The sequence below is a fragment of the Colobus angolensis genome, unplaced genomic scaffold (genome assembly GCF_000951035.1).
Source record: "Colobus angolensis palliatus isolate OR3802 unplaced genomic scaffold, Cang.pa_1.0 Scaffold176, whole genome shotgun sequence".
Classification (NCBI taxonomy): Eukaryota; Metazoa; Chordata; class Mammalia; order Primates; family Cercopithecidae; genus Colobus; species Colobus angolensis.
In genome coordinates, this window is record NW_012114888.1 from 2,478,296 (window position 1) to 2,499,501 (window position 21,206).

At 38.4% G+C, this 21,206-nt stretch overlaps 1 pseudogene; it reads left to right on the plus strand.

Moving 5' to 3' along the window:
• The first annotated feature begins 1,386 nt into the window (after window positions 1-1,386).
• LOC105509497 lies at window positions 1,387-2,162 on the plus strand (annotated as a pseudogene).
• Window positions 2,163-21,206: the final 19,044 nt, after the last annotated feature.

Here is a 21,206-nt window from a genome sequence, read left to right on the forward strand (position 1 = left end):
CCTGACTTTCTGAAGACTGTAATTATTAGTAAAAGCATCAGCCAGTAGTAGCCTGCCTGGAGCAACCCTGCAAGGTAAAAATGCTGCAAGGGCTGGATCTGGTGACAGACAGTGGAGAAGGACATGGAGGGCCACAGAGGGCATAGGATTTGCGTTCCCAGAAGGAAGTGCTGGAATCAGGAGGAGAAGCACAGAAGGTCATTCCGAAATGAAGGAAGCATTTTCCTCTGTTCACAGCTGAAAATTGAATAGAAAGCTAGAGAGATTTTACAAAGATAGAGTTAGATATTCAGCTATTGTGGTTTAGGCAATAAAATGGAGGAAAGGAATTTCGATTTATTGAAACCATACAGTGTACTAGGCACTTAACTACATTCTTTATGTACATGATCTCATTTAACCCTTTTAACAATCCTGTGGGCTAGCTATTACTCTTGCCATTTCATATTTAAGGAACTCATCTAAAGTCATACAGTTAGAAAATGGTAGTGTCAGGATCTGCATCAAGGTCTTTCTGACTGCAGAGCCCACGCACTTCCCATCCTATCTTGCAGATGGCCCAGTTTGAGACTGAGGGGAACGTGCTGTAGGTATATATGTCTACCTTGCAAGCCAGAGACTGTGCTCTTACATCAACTTGCATATCATCTGTCAGAGAAGTTTTGTGTGTGCTTGAATGTTTTATTGTTATTATTATTGTTGCTCTGATTCTGGAGGAAAATGTCTTTAGAATTTCAAATAACGCATGACTCATTTCCTGATATACACTGTCACCATGATTTCTTTCATGAAAATATTGAACGCAGGCTCTGGAAATAAGAAAGACTTTCTACACATGCACTGCAGAATAATGGTTAAGCAAAAAAAAAAAAAAGACAGAAAGGTGATCTTATTAACCCAGTCCTTTCCACATAGAATTCCTGCAAACTGTCAGCAACCCACAAGATTCCACCCACCTGGCAAATCCTAGTGCCATACTTTGAACAAAGACATCTACCACAATAACATTCCAGACAGCTATTGAAACCATCTTTGGGATGCAGGGCTTTCTTGACCAGCTCTGAACAGTTGACCCTTGAACAACATGGGTTTGAACTGTGCACGTCCACTTATATGTGGATTGAAAATACAGTATTTAGGTGTGGGGGCTGGGGATCATATGACTCAGGCGTCCCCGAGCCCTGCTGCCTTCACATCCTGGGGCAGCCATGGGATGCCAGAGTGTGGTGATTGGTGGCCAATGGGTCTGAGGCTGTGTCTTCTGCGGCTAAGATGACTGCCTTTCATGATTGGCCTTGACTTTTCCATACATTGTGTGACTCTTGCCCCATGGCCCTTTGGCTGACCTTACCAGAAGCCATGATGACAGCAGCCTTTTGCCATTAGATGCAGGGAGATGGTGGTGGAGGTGGATACAGCAGTCAGAGAACATCTGGCAGAGACAAATATGGACCACCTGTTCATACAGAATACGACCTTATTGTAGAAAGTCTTTCTAGTGGTTACAGTTGGCAAGATTTAAAAGATTTTGTGCAACAAGCAGAAGAAGTAACCTATGTTGATGCTCACAAGGAATGCACAAGTGAGGGCATTGAGTTTCACTCCTGTTTTGACATGAAGCATGCGTTGGACAAACTGGATGGTGCAGAAATATTAAGCTTATTGAAGGTAAGCCAGGCACAAGCGATAGGCGATCCGATTCTGGAAGCAGATCCAGGTCTTGATCTAGAAGACGGTCACGAAGTAGGAGTCACCGGAGCAGCCACAGTAGATCTCAAAGTATCTCAGAAAGTCACTCCTGATCCAGGTTGCGGAGCAAAGGTCGATCACGTTCTTGTTCAAACGGCAGGAAATCTAGCTCAAGGAGCAAATCTATGCCCAAATCTGATATAGGCTCCCGTTCTTGTTCTCAAAGCAGATCTAAGGATGAGTATGAGAAATCTCCAAGCAGGTCTTGGTCTCGATCTTCCAAAGAAAGTGGAAAAGGTGATACGAAGTCAAAATACAGATCAAGGAGCCAGTCTCGTTCCAATTCACCCCTACCTGTTCCACCCTCAAAGGGTCATTCTGTGTCCTCTCCACCAAAAAGAGCTACTTCAAGATCCTGTTCTAGATCTCATTCAAAATAAAGATCAGGGTCCAGGTTGAGTTCCAGAGATTAATCCAGAACTCTTCATTCATTGCACACTATTTTGGAACACTTTTCTACTTGCTTAGGCAGTTGTTCTTCCATGTTTGTACTTGGCTTCTTTTGCAAGAGGAATCTCCTGAAAACAGGGGCACACAGAAATTTGATTTATGGTCAAATTTGATGAAAAAGATGAGGCTCTAAGGAAATGGTGGCATAAAGTCAAAGACCCTCTCCCTTCTTTGCAGAATTAAGATAACTTCGATTTTACAGCTTTTGAGCTAAAATAACTTTTGTAAAGATTAAGCTCATTTAGATTTTTTAAAAAGTATTTCAGCAGGATCTGCTGCAGGGTTTTTTGTTGTTGTTGTTGTTGTGTTGTTGTTTGCTTATTTTTAAATTAACCATTTCAAACCTTGAATACTTAAGGCTTTAGAGGGACAACCCAATTTTCAATTATGTTTGCTTTTTATAAAGCTTGAGTTATGTAAGATTTAAATAAAAGTTTGCTACCAAAAAAAAGAAAATATAGTATTCACAAGATGTGAAACCCAAGTATAGGGAGGGCCAACTTCTCATATACGTGGGTTCTGCAGGGCTGACTGTGGGACTTGAGTATGTGTGAATTTGGGTATACCCCGGGGACCTTGAACCAATCCCCTGCATATATCAAGGGACAACTATACTGAGGTATAAAGCTGTAAAAGTGTCCTAGTGCACAAGAGAAGGATCTTGAATTTCCTGCTGCAGGACCACACATGGGTAATATGCACATTTTCATTCAGTAGGTGAATCAGATGTATAGAAATGGCTCACACATGCTGCCACCCACTTAAGCTGTACCAGTGACAGCTATCTGGGAAGGATACCAACTCTTTTTTTCCCAGCCCAGAAGCAATCTTAGCCCTCCTTCATGCTCGGCACCTATTGATTGGAACAGTCATTTAAGATGAAATGCATTTGCCATTCCTGATCTAAAAACATTCTTTCTGAAAAAAAAAAAAAATTCATGTGGACATGATTCAAATGTATGTTACAGTTATCTTTTAGAACTGTGCCTAGCCTCAAGTAATTGATAAAACCTTCCTTCAGAACCTCAACCACTCCCAACCCCCTGCAGTGCATACTATCTAAACATCCAACTGGCATTTACCATAGGCTTATTGAGCTTTTATTTATTTTCTTAGGTATATAGGATTGCAGACCCCTCACCAGTGGGGTTATGCTATCTCATCCTATCTCTCTGTTATGCTGTCATATAGTGCCGTGCTTTGTTTATGTAAGGTGTTCAGAACCGTGCATGATGATGTTAAGATAATGCTTGAGGTCAGGCGCGGTGGCCCACACCTGTAATCCCAGCACTTTGGGAGGCTGAGGCAAGTGGATAGTTTGAGGTCAGGGGTTCAAGACCAGCCTGACCAACATGGTGAAATCCCATCTCTACTAAAAATACAAAAATTAGCCGGGCGTGGTGGTGGGTGCCTGTAATCCCAGCTACTCCGGAGTCTGAGGCAGGAGAATCACTTGAACCTGGGAGGCAGAGGTTACAGTGAGCTGAGATGGTGCCATTGCACTCCAGCCTAGGTGACACAGTAAGACTCCATCTCCAAAAAAAAAAAAAAAGCTAATGCTTGATGGAGAGCATTTGGAAGTAGAAGTAATGAAAGCACTAAGATGGTGTAGATGGCCCAGCATTGATTTGGGGTTACCATTATTGAAGAACAACTCAGCTTCCACTCTTAATGCTCATGGGTCAGCAGTATTGCTTTGCACAGGAAAGAAGAAATATTCTAACAGAATGTTCAATTTTATTGTAAGTCTGACCCAGAGGAAAAGGGAGAGAGACAGGCCCAGGACCTGTCTGTCGGTTGCTTTGTGGTGGAAAACAAGGTCATCAATGCGTGACAGGACCTCTCCAAGACAGCTAGGCTCATGGGGCATCCTTCATGGATCTCTGAGGTGTAATGAGATTTGTAAAGCTACCACTTCTTGGTGGCTTGCTTCAAGTTTTCCTCTGCTCTATCAGTTGTGGCCAGAAACCTGGATTAGGGGTCTCAGCCGTTGAGCCCTCTGCCCAGGGTGAGGCGTCCTATCTGCTCCATCTGTCCATGAGGCTTCCTAATCATCCTCTGCTCTTTTTTTCTTTTTCTTTCATTTCTTTTTTTCAAACAGGGTCTTGCTCTGTCACCCAGGCTGAAGTGCACGGATGCCATCTCAGCTCACTGCAGCCTAAACCGCCAGGCTCCCACCTCAACCACCCGAGTAGCTAGGACTACAAGAGCCACCATGCCCAGCTAATTTTTTTATTTCCTGTAGAGACAAGATCTTGCTATGTTGTCCAGGCTGGTCTCAAACTCCTGAGCTCAAGCAATCTTCCCTCCCATCTCAGCCTCCCAAAGTGCTGGGCTTACAGGTGTGAGCCACCGTACCCAGCCTCTGTGTTGTCTTGGCTCTCTGCCTTGACATATGAGCCCCGCATAGTAGCACTGAGTTTCCCTTCGGGTACTCCCTCAGCCCTTAGCCTGTGCTTAGCACTTTAGGCAAGAGCCTCTTCTGCCAGTATTTTTAGCAATAAAAGAGGCATATTTATCAGATATATGTTATATATATCTTATATCATATATATGTATGTGTGTGTATTTATTTCTTCAAATAACATTCTATCGTATAATCTTTTTTGGAGGGATACTCTTTTTTATTTGACAAATAATAATTGTGTTTATTTATGGGGTACAATGTGCTGTTTTAATCTACGTATATGTTATAGAAAGAGTCAATCAAGCTAATTAACATATTCATCAGCTCACTGCTTTAGAAACAGCAATCCTACCTCAGACAGTGTCCGCACAGCAATTCTATACGGCACGGAGGGTCATTTCAAAGTTCTGTGAGGGAGAAAGGGCCTCCAGTGAGCGAGTATGAAGAAATGTCATTTTCCAAACCTTAGTCTACTTCATATAATATGGTTTTCTTCCCTTGATTATTGGGACATGTTTTTAAAGTACAGACAAAGTACAGAGAATAATGTAACAAACACTAAGTATACAAAGCATATAACTGAATTTTGTCATTTGCTTCTGATCTTTTAAATACAAGAAAAAGATTACAGATGGAGTTCAAAGTGTCTTTGTACTCCTTCAGAGCCACTTACCTTTCTTCTTTTCCATCCTGAATTTTGTGTATATCTTTCCAGTTTGCATTCCTATAATTTAATCATAAATGCATTAATTGCATGTTTCATACATTTGTATTTGTGCTTATGTAAATGGCATCATACCATACACATAATTGTACAATTTGTTTTTTTATTTCAACATATTTTAGCATAGTTTTGGAAGAGAGTTGGTTCATTTGTTACAGCTGTATACTACTTCATTATATGAATATGTTCCAACTTGATGAACATTAAGTTGGTAATAGATTTTGCTATTAACAATAATCCTGCAATGCATAATATATGTCTCCTTGAACACATGGATGGAAGTTTATCTGGGCTACCTTAAAATGGAATTGCTAGGTATAGTTTCAACTTTACTACTAGTGCCAAATTGCACTTGATACTTCCATTAGCAGTGTTTGAGTGCTTCTAGTTTTCCAGACAACCATCAATACTTGATATTTTCTGACATTTTGTTTTTATTGATCTGATACATGTGAAATAGATCTAATTTTTGTCTTTGTTTGCATTTTGCTGATTATTTGTGAGGTTGAGCCTCTTTTTATATGTTTATTGGCTCTTTGTATGCCCTCTTCCATTAATTGTTTGCTCATATCATTTACCCATTTTTTTCTGATTGGTTTACTTCTAATCAATATATAGAATATCTTCATCTATGCTGGATACCAATCATGTGATAGTTATATGCATTACAAATATAGCCTCCCAAGGGATTGTTCAACTTTTTTTTTTTTTTTTTTTTGAGACAGAGTCTCACTCTGTTGCCCAGGCTGGAGTGCAGTGGTGCAATATTGGCTCATCACAACCTCCACCTCCTGAGTTCAAGTGATTCCCCTGCCTCAGCCTCCTGAGTAGCTGGGACTACAGGCACGTGCCACCATGCTTGGCTAATTTTTGTATTTTTAGTAGAGACAGAGTTTCACTATGTTGGCTAGGCTGGTCTCGAACTCCTGATCTTGTGATCTGCCTACCTCTGCTTCCCAAAGTGCTGGGATCACAGGCGTGAGCCACCGCACCCAGTCTTGTTCAACTTTTAATGTCATTCGTGATGTATTTTTATACAGAAGTTTAAAATTTTAATGTAGTTCAATTTATCAATATTTCCCTTTGTGACTTGTGCTTTTTATAACATATACTGCATACACAAAGATACTCTAAATTTTTTGTAATAGTTTCTAAATTCTGATTTCTACAGTTAGATACATCCATTTAAAATCTGGTTTTTGTCAATACTAAGAGGTAAGAATTTTTTGTTTTCCACACAGGGATAATCAAATCTCCTGATAGTAGTCATCAAATAGTTCAAAACTTCCCCTAACGATTTATAAGTCTATTTCTGTAGCAATCCCCATATATCCAGTCTGTTTCTGGGATTTCTCTTCTATTCCATCAATCTACTTATTTATTCTCATGCTAATATCACTCAGTTTTAATCACTGTAGCTTTATATAATTCTTTATTTCCGGAAGAGCAAATGTTCTTGCCCTGTATTTTTTCAGGAATGTCTTGGATTTTCATTAGTTTTACACTGTTATATGAATTTGAGAATTAGTTTGTTAAAATACTTTAAGTATTCTGGTATAATTTTAATTGAAGTTGCATTAATTTAGAGACTAACTTAGTAAGAATTGACAACCTTAAAATATTGAATCTTCTCATCCACAAACAAGCATACCTCTCTATGAGTGTTTTTCAACACCCCGCAATAACATTTGATATGTTTCCACATAAAAGTCTACACATAATTTATTATGCTTATTCCTGGTTATTTTATAGTGTTTTGTTATTGTAAATGAGTTTTTTCCTATTGTATAGGTTGGTGCAAAAGTTATTGCGGTTTTTGCCATTACTTTTAATGGCAACAGTTGTCAATTCTTACTAAGTTGGTCTCTGAATTAATGCAACTTCAATATTATGTAATTTGTGATTACAGATGTATAGGAATTTCACTATTTCTATGATGACCCTTGTGGCCAGCAATCTTTTTTTGTAATATAAAAATTTTATTTATTTATTTTTCTTGTGAAATGTATCATACATAAAAAGAGCATACATAAGATACATGTACAACCTAAACAAGACTAATAACATGAACGTTCATTCACCCACTACTTTGCTCAAGAGGTACAATACTGTCAGTCCTTTTTAAACTTTCTGTGCTTCTTTAATCCCCTTTCTCCCTTCTGTCAAAGGTAATACTAGCCTGAACTTTGCGTGAATCTTTCCCTTGCCTTTTTTCAAAGTTTTAACACATATGTATATCCCTAAACAATGTATTATTTTTGAACTTTAAATAAATGCAACTCTACTGAATACATTCTTCTATGAGTCTTTTTTTTCCATTCAGTATTACACTGGTATCATTCATATTAATGTGTATAGCCACAGTTTATTTTCATTGCTATAGAATATTCCGTTTTATGAATATACTATGCTGTTGATAGACGTCTGTGGGTTGCTTTTTTTCCTGTGACAGTCATGCTCTGAACATCCTCATGCATGTCTCATGGTAAAATCTATGGAGAATCCCTTGTCATAAATCATATGCATGCTCAGTTTTTCTGGGTAATCTCATTTTTTAAGTGCTTATAATAATTTATCCTCTATCAGTAGTTTATTATTTTTTAATTTTTATTTTTAGAGACCGGTTCTCACTGTGTCGCTCAGGCTAGAGTGCAGCTGGCGTGATCATAGCTCACTGCAGGGCTCAAGTAATCCTCCCACATCAGCCTCTTGATAGCTGGGATTACAGATGCATAACACCACATCCGGCTAATTTTTAAAATTTCTTGTAGAGACGGGGGTCTCACTATGTTTCCTAGGCTGGTCTCAAACTCCTGGACTCAGGCAATCCTCCCGCTCCTGGACTCAGGCAATCATCCTGCCTCGGCCTCCCAAAGTGCTGGGTTTATAAGCATGAGCCACCACGCCTAGCCGACTTTATTGGAGTCTCCATTGCTACATTGGTTCCAGGTAACAGTTTGGGATTCTCGTTCCTGATAAGATACCATGATGGCTTTAAATTCCCTTTTTATTTCTGATACCTTGAGTTATCTTTTTCTTATTTTTCAGTCTGACTACATATTTACTTTTTTTTTCTTTCTTTTTTTGAAATACGATCTCACTCTGTCATCCAGGATGGAGTTCAGTGGCACGGACACAGTTCACAGCAGACTTGAACTCTTGGGCTCAAGTGATTCTCCTGCCTCAGCCTCCTGAGTAGCTGTGTGACCACAGGTGTACACCAACACACCCCCTGAGTTTTAAATTTTTTGTAGACACAAGGTCTTGCCATGTTCCCCAGGCTGGTCTCAAAGTCCTGGGCCCAAACAATCCTCCTGCCTTGGCCTCACAAAGTGCTGAAATGCACCCAGCCGAAATTTCCGTGTTTTTTTTTTTTTTCCTGATATTTTATCTAGGGTTTCTACGGGTTTATTGTGGTTGAAAGTATGCTTTCCATAGCTCCTTGGTTGATATCCTTAACTGGAAGTCTTGTCCTTTCCCCCTAACTGTATAATTTTAGATATGCTTCTTATGGTCTCTGAAAATCCATGTTAACAATGAAGAAAAGAAATAACAACACCTGTATGGCATGACATCAACCTAAAGAAGTTGAAGGTTTCCATTAGTTCAGTTCCTTTAGGCATACAGTGACCATCTCTGAGTACACATTGGGCTGCGTGTACTTGGGTCTGCAGGCCCTTTCATCCCAATTAATGCCTAAGTCCTTGCCAATTTCACACTGTCCTCACACACCAAACTTTTTTTTTTTTGTAAAGACGAGGTCCCACTATGTTTCCTAGGCTGGTCTTGAACTTCTGGACTCAAGCAATCCTGCCACCTCGGCTTCCGAAAGTGTTGAGCTTACAGGCATGAAGCCACCGTGCCCGGCCTTCGCAGTAAACTTTTCATTGTCCCTATTCTGTACTCTTTTATCTGTGGTGCGGATTTGAAACAGGCTGTTGTCTTTTTGTTTTTTACATTGTTCTGAAGTTTCTTTGTTTAAGAAGTTTATTGAGGTACACTTTACATATGTAAAATTGTCCTATATAAATGTACAATTTGTTGATTTATAGTAAATTTATTCACTGGTGTAAACATCACTACAATCCGATCTTATAACAATTTCTTCATCCCAAAAAGTTCCACAGTACTCATTTTCAGTCCACTATCACATAAACCTCCAGTCTCAATCAACCACTCTTCTTTCTGTATTCATAGTTGTACGTTTCCTAGAAATTTCATGTAAATAGAATCATAAAATATGTACTCTTTTGTGTCTGGCTTCTATTATTACTGAGTATAATGTTTTTGAAGTTCATCCATGTTGTTATATACATAAATAGTTCATTTAGTTTATTTCCTTTTGTTGCTTAGTAGAATCCCACTGCATAGATATACCATATTTTGTTTAGTCAATCACCAGTTAATGGACATTTAGGTTGTTTCCAGTTTTAAGCTATTATGGATAGTGTTGCTATGAACATTCACATACAAGTCTTTGTGTGGGCATGTGTTTTCATTTCTCTTGGTTATATACCCAGGAATGGAATTGCTGGGCTATATGGTGATCACACGTACAACTTTTTAAGATGTTATCAAACTCCTTTCCAAAGTAGTTGTACCACATTATATTCCTATCAACTATTTTGAGGATATGACTGTCTCCACATCCTTGCCAATTCTTTGTATTACCAATCTTTTTGATCATAACCATTCTAGTAGGCATGAAGTGATACATCATTGTGGTTTTAATTTGCATCTCAATTTCTATTTCCCCAGTGACTAATAATGTTAGTCATCTTTTCACACGCTCATTAGATATCTGTATATTATCTTTGGTGACATGTCTATTAAAATATTTTTTCAATTTTTATTGTGTTATTGCTTATTACTGAGATGTAAGAGTTCATTTAAACACAGACAAATCTCCTTTTATCTCATTTTATTGTGCTTCCCTTTAGAAGGCTTTACAGATGTTGCATTTTTTTTTTTTACAAATGAAAATTTGTGGCAACACTGAGTAAGGCGAGTCCATTGGTGCCATTTTTCCAATAGCATGTACTCATTTTGTGTTTCTGCCTTACATTTTGATAATTCTCACTGTATTTCAGACTTCTTTTTTTCTTTGAGACAGAGTACCACTCTGTCGCCCTGGCTGGAGTGCAATGGCACGATCTCAGGGCTCACTGCAACCTCTATCTCCCAGGTCCAAGCGATTCTCCTGCCTCAGCCTCCCAAGTAGGTGGGATTACAGGTGTGCACCACCATGCCTGACTAATTTTTTGTATTTTTAGTAGAGACGGGGTTTCACCATGTTGCCCAGGCTGATCTCAAACCCCTGACCTCAAGTGATCCACCTGCCTTGGCCTCCCAAAGTGCTGGGATTACAGGCGTGAACCACTGTGCCCGGCCAGACTTTTTCATTAGTATCCTATGTGTTATGGTGATCTGTGATCAGTGGTCTTCGATGTTACAATCATGCCCATATAAGACAGTGAAATTGAATGATAAATGTTGTTTGTGTTCTAACTGCTCCACTGACCAGCCATTCCCCTGACTCTCTTCCTCTGCTCAGGCCTCCCTATTCCCTGAGACACAGCAATATTAAAATTAGGCCAATTAACAACCCTACAATGACCCGTACATGTTCAAGTGAAAAGAAGAGTCACATGTGTCTCACTTTAAATTAAAAGCTAGAAATGATTAAGCTTAGTGGGAAAGGAGTGTCAAAAGCCAAAATAGACTGAAAGCTAGACCTCTTGCACCAAACAGCCATGTTGTGAATGCAAAGGAAAAGTTCTTGAAGGAAATTAAAAGTGCTACTCCATTGAACACAGGAATAATAAGAAAGTGAAACAAGCTTATTGCTGATATGGAGAAAGTTTGAGTGGTCAGGATAGAAGATCAAACTAGCCACACCATTCCTTTAAGCCAAAGTCAAATCCAGAGCAAAGCCCTAACTCTCTTTCATTCTATGAGGGCTGACAGAGGTGAGAAAGCTTCAGAAACTAGCAGAGGTTGGTTCATTTGGTTTAAAGAAAGAACTTGCCTCACTAATGTAAAAGTACAAGGTGCTAATGCAGAAGTTGCAGCAAGTTACCCAGAAGATCTAGCTAAGATCATTAATGAAGGTGGCTACACTAAACATCAAATTTTCGATGTAGGCAAAACAGCCTTCTATTGGAAGAAGATGCCATCTAGGACCTTTATAGCTGAAGAGGAGAAGCCAGTGCTTGCCTTCAAAACTTCAAAAGACAGGCATCTCTTGTTAGGTAGGGGCCAATGCAGATGGTGACTTCAAGGTAAAGCTAATGCTCATGTACCATTCAGAAAATCCTAGGGCCCTTAAGAATTATGCTAAATCTACTCTGCCTGTGTTCTATAAATGGAACAACAAAGCCTGGATGACAACACATCTGTTCATAGTATGGTTTGTAAAATATTTTAAGCCCATTGTTGACACCTACTGCTCAGAAAAAAAGATTTTTTTCAATATGTTGCATCTCACGGACAATGCACTTGGTCATGCAAGAGCTCTGATGGAGATGTACAGAGAGATTCGTGTTGTCTTCATGCCTGCTAACACAACATGATTCTGCAGCTCATATATCAAGGAGAAATTTTGACTTTCAAGTCTTATTATTTAAGAACTACATTTTGTAAGGCTATGGCTGCCATAGATAGTGATTCTTCTGATGGATCTGGGGCAAAATAAATCAAAAACCTTCTGGAAAAAATTTACCATTCTCCATGGCATTAAGAACATTTGCGATTCATGGGAGAAGGTCAAAATATCTACATTAATGGGAGTTTAAAAGAAGTTGATTCCAACCCTTATGGATGACTTTGAGGGATTCAAGACTTTAGTGGAGGAAGCAATTTCAGACATAGCAGAAAAAACAAGAAAACTAGAATTAGAAATGAAGCCAGAAGATGTGACTGAATTCCTGCCATCTCATGATAAAATCTGAATGGATAAGAAGTTACTTCTTACAGTGGAGCAAAGAAAGTTGTTTCTTGAGATGGACTCCACTCCTGCTAAAGATGCTGTGAACATTGTTGAAACAACGACAAAGGATTTAAAATATAACATAAACTTAGTTGATAAAGCAGTGGCAGAGTTTGAGAAGACTGACTCCAATTTTGAAAAAAGTTCTACTGTGGGCAAAATACTATTAAACAGCATTGCAGGCTACAAAGAAATCTTTCGTGAAAGGAAGGCTCGATCAATGTGGCAAACTTCATTGTTGTCTTATTTTAATAAATTTCCATAGCCAATCCAACCTTCAGCAGTCACCACCCTGATTAGCAGGCCATCAACACCAAGGCAAGACCCTCTTCCTGCAAAAAGATTACACCTTGCTAAAGGCTGAGATGATTCTTAGTACTTTTAGCAACAAAGTATCTTTAAAGTAAGGTATGCATATTGTTTTTTTTTTTAGACACAATGCTATTGCACGCTTACTAGACTACAATGTATTGTACATATAACTTTCATATGCACTGGGAAACCAAAAAATTTGTGGGATTAACCTTTTGTGATATACGCTGTTTTGTGGTAGTCTGGAACTGAACTGAACTTGAAATATTTCTGAGGTATGCCTATATTCTGGATATAAGCTACTTATGAGATATGTGATTTGACAACTTTTTCTTCAAGCTTGTGTCTTTATTTTGAAAATAACATTTTTTAAAAAAAGTCTGCAAGCACTGGCCGGGCTCAGTGGCTCATACCTGTAATCCCAGCAGTTTGGGAGGCCGAGGCGGGTGGATCACCTGAAATCGGGGGTTCGAGACCAGCCTGACTAACATGGAGAAACCCCCGTCTCTACTAAAAATACAAAATTAACCAGGCATGGTGGCGCACGCCTGTAATCCCAGCTACTCGAGAGGCCGAGGCAGGAGAATCTCTTGAACCCAGGAGGCAGAGGTTGTGGTGAGCTGAGATAGCGCCATTGCATTCCCGCCTGGGCAACAAGAGCAAAGCTCCGTCTCGGGAACAAAAAAAAAAAAACAAAAAAAAAAGTCTGCAAGTACTGTGGCTTTATTTTTATTTGAAAGGCAAAAGTTTTAAATTTTGATGAAGTTCAATTTATAATTTTTTGACAATTTTATGAAACACAGCTTTGGTGTCATAACTAAGAAATCTTTGTCAGAGATCACAAAGAGTTTTGTCTTATAAGTATTATAGTTTTAACTCCTACATTTAAGTCTATGATCTATTTTGATTTAATTCTTGTATCTTATGTGAGGCAAGGATTTAAGTTGTTCATCTTTTTATTGGTATATGGATACCCAATTGTTCTAGTAACGCTCGTTGAAAGGTTATTCTTTCCCCATTGTATTGCTTTGACACCTTAGTTGAAAATCAATTGATCACAAATTTTGGGTCTATTTCTGGACTTTCGCCTTTTTTAAAAACTTGTCTATATGTTTATCATCATGTCATCTGATATACAGTTTAAAAATCTTTCTCTGCCTGGCTTATTTCATTGAACGTAATGCTCTCCAGTAAAATCCATGTTGTTGCAAATGACTGGATCTCATTTTTTATGGCTGTATAGTACTCCATTGTGTACATTTTATTTTATTTTATTTACTTATTTTTTTGAAACGGAGTCTCGCTCTGTCACCCAGGCTGGAGTGCAGTGGCCGGATCTCAGCTCACTGCAAGCTCCGCCTCCTGGGTTCATGCCATTCTCCTGCCTCAGCCTCCCAAGTAGCTGGGACTACAGGCGCCCACCACCACGCCTGGTTTATTTTTTGTATTTTTAGTAGAGTCGGGGTTTCACCGTGTTAGCCAGGCTGGTCTCGATCTCCTGACCTCGTGATCTGCCCACCTTGGCCTCCCAAAGTGCTGGGATTACAGGCGTGAGCCACTGCGCCTGGCCTGTACATTTTCCTTATCCATTCATCTGTTGATGGACATTTAGACTGTTTCCAAATTTTAGCTATTGTAAACAGTGCTGCAGCCAACATAGGAGTGCAGCTAGCTCATGTGCCCCATAGAGATATACACCATGTACCCACAAAAACTAAAAAAAAAAAAAAAAAAAAAATTTAAACCTATCGTTTCCCAATAAGAACTGTCTTAACTACATCCCATACACTTTGATATGCTGTTTTGACAAAGGTACCAAGAACATACACTGGGGAAAAGTGAGTCTCTTCAATAACTGGTGCTGGGAAAACTGGATATCCATATGCAAAAGAAGGAAATTAGACCTTAGCTCTCACCATATAAAAAATTAAATCAAAATGGATTAAAAACTTAAATCTAAGACCTCAAACTATGAAACTGCTGCAAGAAAACATTGGAGAAAATCTTCAGGACATTGGTCTGGGCAAATATTTCTTGAGCTGTGTTTTTAGTTTTATTCATTTCAACATATTTTCTAATTTCCCTTGTGATTAGTTCTTTGATTCACGTGTTATCTAGAAGTGTATTTTTAAATCCCAAGTATTTGGTATTTACCAGGTTTGTTTTCTGTGGTTGATTTATAATTTAATTCTGTTGTGGTCATAAAACATACTTTGTATGTCTTTAATTTATTGAGAGATATTTTGATCTAGTCTAGGGTCTATCCTGAAGAATGTTTCATGTGTGCTTATAAAGAATGTGAATCCTTCTGTTTTTAGGTGAATAAATAAACCATATATATATACACACACACATAACTTATATATGTTAAGTTAAATTAGTTGATATTGTTAAAATCTATATACTTGCTGATTTTCTTTCTAGTTGTTTTATCAATTACTGAGAGAGACATATTGAAATACCCAACAAGAATTTTTGAATTTTCTATTTCTGCTTTCAGTTTTGTCAGTTTTGTAAAATGTATTTTAGAAGTCTTTTTAAAGCTGCATTTACATTTTCAATTCTTATATGTTCCTGATGTATTGAGTCTTTTATCATTATTAAATGTCTGTTTTCATTTCAAGTAATAATTCTTTCCCCAAAGTCTATTTTCTTTGATATTTATTTAGCCACTCCAGATCTGTTATGGTTACTGTTTGCATGGTGTATCTTTTCCCATCCTTTTACTTTCAACCTTTTTTCTGTCTTTGAATCTAAAGTAGGTCTCTTATAGACAGTATATACTTGGAACTTGCTTTTTTATCCAATCCGACAATTTTTGTCTGTTAATTGAAGTGTTTAGTCCATTCTCATTTAATATAACTATTAATATTGTTAAATTTATTTTCCATTTTGCTTTTTGTTTCTAAATATCTCATGTCTCTTGTTCTTCAGTCTCTCTTTTACTGATTTTTTTTGTGTTAAACAAATATTATTATACCATATTAACATCTCTATTAATTTTTAGGCTACATTGTTTTCAGTTATTTTCCTGCTGATGACTCTAGGGATTAAAATATGCATCCTTAACTGAATAATCTACTTCAGGTTAATATTGACTTCAACCTAGTAAAATAGAGTACTTTGTTCCAATGTATGTACTTTTTTCCCCCTGCCTTTGTGCTGTTATTATCACATATATTATATGCACATATGCTATATACCCAATAATGCGGTGTTATAGTTATTGCTTTAATTACTCATGTGTTTTAAAATAATTATGTTTTTTAAATAATAAAAAGAAATATGTATATGTATATACATGTGTGTACAGTTGTGTGTATACACAGGCACACACACACACAGGGTCTTTTTTATTTACCTTCATATTTACTATTTCCAGTGTTCATTCCTTTCTGGGGATTTGACTTAACATCTCATGTCATTTCCTTATAGCCTAAACAACCACAACTTCATTTAATATTTCTTCAAGAACTTTGCTAGCAACACATCATTTTCATGTTTGTTTATCTGGGAATGTGTTTAACTTCATTTTTAAAAGTATAGTTTTGATGGATAGAGAATTCACAGTTGAGAGTTCATTTCTTTCAGCACTTTGAATGTGTAATTCCACTGCCTTCTTTCTTCTATTGTTTCTGATGTAAATCCATCTGCTAATTTTATTGTTTCCTCCTGTGATGATTTTTTTTTCTTGCTAGTTTCAAGATGATCTCTTTGTCTTTCAGCAGTTTAAGTATGACATGTCTAAATGTGAATCTCTGTGTTCTCCTACTTGATCTGTCGAACCCCTTTTACCTTTAGATTATTGTTTTTCAGCAAGTTTGGGATTTTTGGTGTTATTTTTTTCAGAATTTTTTTGCCCCATTCTCTCTCTCTTATCCTTCTGAAATTTCCACTACATTGGTATATTTGTCATGTTCCCCAGGTTTCTGAGACTCCGTTAATTTTTCTCAAGTATTTTTCTTTCTGTTCTTTGTATTATTTTCTATTAATTTTTTCAAGCTTACTGGTTCTTCTGCCATCTTAAATCTGATGTTAAGCCCATCAAGGAAAACTTCTACTTCAGTTATTGTACTATTCACCTCTAGATTTGTATTCGGTTATTTTTCACAGTTTTTATTTCTTTTTTGAGATTTCTTATTTATTGAATCAATGTCATCATATATTCCTTTAATTCTTTGATAATTTAATATTTTGAACACATTTGTAATATGTAATAGCTGATATTAAATCTTTGCTTGCTAAATCCATAATGTGTGTACACAGAATAATTTTTTTTTTTTTTTTTTTTTGAGCTCGCTGTGTCGCCCAGGCTGGAGTGCAGTGGCCAGATCTTGGCTCTCTGCAAGCTCTGCCTCCCAGGTTTACGCCATTCTCCTGCCTCAGCCTCCCAAGTAGCTGGGACTACAGGCACCCGCCACCTCGCCCGGCTAGTTTTTTTGTATTTTTTTTAGTAGAGACGGGGTTTCACCGTGTTAGCCAGGATGGTCTCGATCTCCTGACCTCGTGATCCGCCCGTCTCGGCCTCCCAAAGTGCTGGGATTACAGGCTTGAGCCACCGCGCCCGGCCCACAGAATCATTTCTTTGACTGCTTTTTAATTTTCCAGAATATGGACCACAGTTTTGTGTTTCTACGCATGTCTCATGATTTTTGGTTTACAACTACACATTTTTTTACATAATAGATTGTGGTGACTCTGGATTCTGTTTTATTTTTCTGAGAGTTGTTGTTTTTTAGTAACTTGCCTGGACTTAAACTATGGAATTTGTCTCTTCCATGATGTATGGCCACTGTTCTCAAATTTTTATTCTTATTTTTAGCCTGGCTTCCCAGAAGTCATTCCTTTGTCCGCATAGCTTAGTAGCAAGCCAACAATTTAGACCGAGGTTGTAGTGAAACATCCCAAGCCTGTAAGACTTCCACTTTTTGCTGATTTGTGTGTAGGTGAGGGAATACATTCAGATTTGCCGCTAAATCTCGTGTCTCCCTTGGCTTTTACTTTTTGCTGAGCTCACTCAGGTTTCCTCTGTGCATGCGTGTAATTTCCAAGATATCCAGAGAGCAGAGAGCTTATCTCAGCCCTTCTATAGCTCTGTCATTTCCAGGATCTCCCTGTTAAAGTTTTTGGCTCGTTTGTTACTCACTCCAAACAGGACTGCAACCTCAGGTTAGGAAAGCTGTGGTTCTCATTTGTTTCCCATAAAATTTGTTACTTTTAGCTGATTAAAGCATGTGTTGTGGCCCCCAATACCTGCCATCTAGTAGCAAAGCTGTTAACTTGCATGGCTAACATCAAACTGGCAAAAATAAGTTCTTACTGATGGAGCTGGGAGCAAAGTATGTGAACAGCCCCAGGAGTGAAAGCCACAGACTCCCACTGTTCTAACCTGTAGCTCAGAAAATTTCTCAAGAATAAATGTTTCTCAATTTGTTTTATATCTTTGGCTAATTCTAAAGCTCTGAAACTATTGTTTTTGACACTTGTGTCCAGTTTTATGCTTGTTCTTTACTGAGAGGATTCACCAATTTCTTCATGACACCATAACCTGAAATCTTTCCCTGCTTTTGTTTTTAGTGGCACTCATAAGTTCCTCATAGTTTCTCATGCCTTCTGGTGCCAGGAATATCAGGACTATCTGGATCTCATCTCCTGGCTTAACTGGAATCCATGATGCTCTTAGCCAGGCTGCTTTTCTGCTTTTTCTTCTTCTTCTTCTTCTCCTTCTCCTTCTCCTTCTCCTTCTCCTTCTCCTTCTCCTTCTCCTTCTCCTTCTCCTTCTTCTTCTTCTTTCTTTCTTCTTCTTCTTCTTCAGACAGAGTCCAGTCCAGGCTGGAATGCAATGGCATGATCTTGGCTCACTGCAACCTCTGCCTCCCAAGTTCAAGCGATTTTCCTGCCTCAGCCTCCCGAGTAGCTGGGATCATAGGCGCCCATCACCACGCCCAGCTAATTTTTGTATTTTTACTAGAGACGGGATTTCACCATGTTGGCCAGGCTGGTCTGGAACTCCTGACATCAGGTGATCTGCCTGCCTCGGCCTCCCAAAGTGCTGGGGTTACAGGCGTGAGCCACCACACCCGGCCCTTACCCAGGCAACTTATGCCCGTGAACAGAACTTTCATCCATCTCTCCTCATCCTCATCATGGAGCCTGGAAGCTTAGTTACAACAGAGTGAAATTTCCCTATATGAAGTTATTTTTTTCACACGAAAAATTTTCTGCATGATAATGAGATTATTTATATAGCCAACGAATAAAAAATTTCATTTTACTGGAAGCAACCTAAAATTTGGATTTCATTCAAGACTGGAAATCTGGTAACTCTAGCTATAAATGAGAGATAGACAAATAATTTACTCAAAGTTCATGGAGGACAAAAAAAATTGAGGTGGAGTAATTTACAAGAATCGTTTAAAAGAGAGTACAAATTAACGTAGGGATGTAAGACCCATGGTTATAAATCTCAATTCACAAGGCAATAGGTGTCCATAGTGTCTGGCAAGGTTGTGGCATGGGTCCTAAGCACTCCAAGGGGATAATATTTACTATTGATGTTAAGCAAATTAGGAACTGGGATCGGAAAAGTTATCCTAAAAGTGATAACTGTGGAATCGAATGGAGCTTTGAAGCTAATTGTAAATTGTTCTGTTATAGTGGCTTTTACTGGAGAGCTATTCTTCTTATTTTACAGCATATTATTGGGTATCAAATGCATTTAAATACACCAAGAAACCAGAAAGATTCCCTTCTTAGCTTTCCCTGCCCACACCATCCTCAGAGACCTGATACTTTTGTGTAGGTCATCTAAAAACCCTATTCAGAGATCTATTTTTACCTTCAATTCACAACTAAGAGAAACTTTAGGTCTGATCAATTTACAAATTCCAAGGGCCAGGAAAGAATAAGGATTCCCTTTTTTGAGGGGATGGGGACAGTATCCTGAAGTAATAAGACAGTGGAGAATCCCACTCAATTCCCACAGTCCTGTGGATCCTACCAGGATACTATACTAAAGTCTGGAGCAGAGTTTATCTGAGCTGGCTAGGGGTTGTAGGCCAGGCTAGAGATAATTAGGGTCCATTGTAGAATGCATGATGTGGAAGTAGTGGAGGGGAAGCATCCAAGGCTGGGAGGACAGTTATTTTTAAAAGGTTTCTTGAAGGCATTCTTTTAAAAAAGAGAAAAAAATCCAAAAAACTATGGGGGAACTATAAACCCTCGTTAAAAATTATCTTGTCAAATTTTCAGATCAGTTTCATCCCTTTGAGATGGGTCACATGACCGGTGTTACTCATTCACAGGAGCACAGGAAGTTTGTAATTCAAACAAGTATACATTTGATGCCTAGAATCTTTGAATCTTTTTAGCACTTTGCTAAATGTCATTAATACCACACTGTGGAAGTTCTCTTTGTCTTTTTGACATCAGCATTCAAAGGAAACTCTAAAATGTATTACAAATACAATGTACCTCATTTTCTTGCTTCTTGAGATACCTATTTTCTCATTCTGAAGTTGATAATACATTTTTTTCCCTTTCTTTCTTTAATTTTTAATTATTTATTTATTTATTTATTTTTTTGAGACAAGGTCTCGCTGTTGTTGCCCAGGCTGGGATGCAGTGACATGTTCTTGGCTCATTACAACCTCCGCTCAAGTGATCCTCCCACTTCATCCTCCTGAGCAGCCGGGACTATAGGCATGTGCCACCACACTTGGCTAATTTTTGTATTTTTAGTAGAGATGGGGGCTTTGTCATGTTGCCCAGGCTGGTCTCAAACTCCTGAGCTCAAACAATCCACCCACCTCAGCCTCCCAAAGTCTTGGGATTACAGGCGTGCACCACCGTGCCCAGGCTGGTTTACATTTTCCGATCAACCTATTCATTTAATGAGGTAGTATTCTCTATTTCTTTGAAAATCTCTTATTAAATTGAGGGTGTATCTTACAATCTATGGGGTCTTAGAACAGAAGAGATAGTGAAATAATTAAGATCTTGAACTCTAATCAGAACTGTTTGAATTCTTGCTTCGTAAACTCCTGGTTCTGTGACCTTGGCCCAGATACTTTACTTTGCTAAACCTCAGCTTTCTCATTTGCACAAATGGGATAATAAAACCTACTTTTTAGGGTTTTGAGAATTAAATGAGATAATATACATCAGATATAAGTGAATGCTCAGTTAATATAAGCTATTATCATGATATACTCATTTTTTCTTCCTCTTTTAGCCCTGGATAACAAGTATTATTAGGCCTATTCCCCAGAAACCAGGTCAAGGAAAATTTTTTCAAACTGTTAGTACATCTGGAAGGTCTTTTATGTATTCAGCACCATAATAGGTGCTTTGATAAAAGTTACGGAATCATGATATGGTCTTTGCCCTTTGGGAGATTATCACCCAGTTGAGGACAAAAATACACTCACAGAAATGATCAAAGAATATGTTTTTGTTTGTTTGTTTTTTTGAGACAGACTCTCGCTCCATCCCCCAGGTTGGAGTGCAGGGGCACGATCTCGGCTCACTGCAAGCTCCGCCTCCCGGGTTCACGCCATTCTCCTGCCTCAGCCTCC